Source organism: Rattus norvegicus, chromosome 20 (assembly GCF_021556685.1).
Source record: "Rattus norvegicus strain SHRSP/BbbUtx chromosome 20, alternate assembly SHRSP_T2T, whole genome shotgun sequence".
NCBI classification, from domain to species: domain Eukaryota; kingdom Metazoa; phylum Chordata; class Mammalia; order Rodentia; family Muridae; genus Rattus; species Rattus norvegicus.
The window spans coordinates 43,738,603-43,739,768 of NC_141553.1; the positions used below are offsets into that span (position 1 = coordinate 43,738,603).

The 1,166-nt window shown below is 33.8% G+C and overlaps 1 non-coding gene across 1 annotated transcript; it reads right to left on the minus strand.

Moving 5' to 3' along the window:
- Nucleotides 1-492: 492 nt before the first annotated feature.
- On the minus strand, nucleotides 493-567 carry Trnat-agu (transfer RNA threonine (anticodon AGU)). The gene has a single exon. It is a non-coding gene; the product is annotated as a tRNA-Thr (tRNA).
- Between the last annotated feature and the right edge of the window lie 599 nt (nucleotides 568-1,166).

The following is a 1,166-nucleotide window of genomic DNA, read 5'->3' on the forward strand; positions in this document are numbered from 1 at the left end:
TCAAAGTGAACTTTAATTTCTCCAGAAACAGTCTAGGCAACTTTTTATCCAATACTTTACATACATTAAGATGAAGAAAAAGTGTTGTTTTGTTGTTTTGCTTGTTTGAGTGGCATGCAATAACATGAGTTACAGCAAGCGAATAACACCATTTATCTTTGGGATAATTAGTCTAGATTTTCAACATTTGCTGTTACTTGTGGTATAAATATTCCCATCATAGTTTCAAGCTGCCATCCTGTAGTTTCTGCCTTCAGAGCTTCAAGGAATAGCATAATGGATTACAACCATGTTGTAATACTACACAGCAGTTGTAAGTAGCCTTGGAGTGTAGATAGCAGTAGCATGGGATAAATTTATTATTGATAGTATTATATTTACTACATTGTATTTAATTATGAGTATGTTAATTTATTTGTTTAACAACTGGCTCTTCCAAAGTGGTTTTTTTTTTCTTTTCTTTTCTTTTCTTTTCTTTTTTTTTTTTTTTTTTTTCGGAGCTGGGGATCGAACCCAGGGCCTTGTGCTCACTAGGCAAGTGCTCTACCGCTGAGCTAAATCCCCAACCCTTTAACAACTGGCTCTTAAAATTACTATTTATCCCCCCCCCGCCCCAGTTTTAAGAGCTGGTTACACGTCAGTACTAATTGCCACCTATTGTCTTCAAGGTGTTATGATCAACATTTTACAAATATTTTGTCATTATTATATAGTTGTGACATTATTAACCATTCCCATTGTTGCTGTTGTTTCAAATTAAACTTAGGATCACAAAGACATAGTTTTATAATAGTCCACATTGCACCCTTCTGAGACTTATTGTTATACAGATGAATTTGAAAAAAAAAACCCAAAAGACTAAATAATTTATTGGAATCACATAGCTAAATTATTATTTCTTACACCATGCTGGTATATATTAGCAGAAATGTTACTGTAAACTGTTCTATTCTTTATCAGAGAAAATGAATGGTGTTTCAAATTATCTAGAGTTCTCTGAAGTCAGTAAGTTTGTAAAAGTCAGTGCATCCTTGGATTTATTAAAATTAAAGTGGTTTATTTATGGAAGTTAATATTAAATCTGGTACGATGCATCACTAAGCAAGGACTACAGAGTGCTGGTTACTCCACAGTGAGTCTTCTGCCCAGGACACAGGAGGTCATGC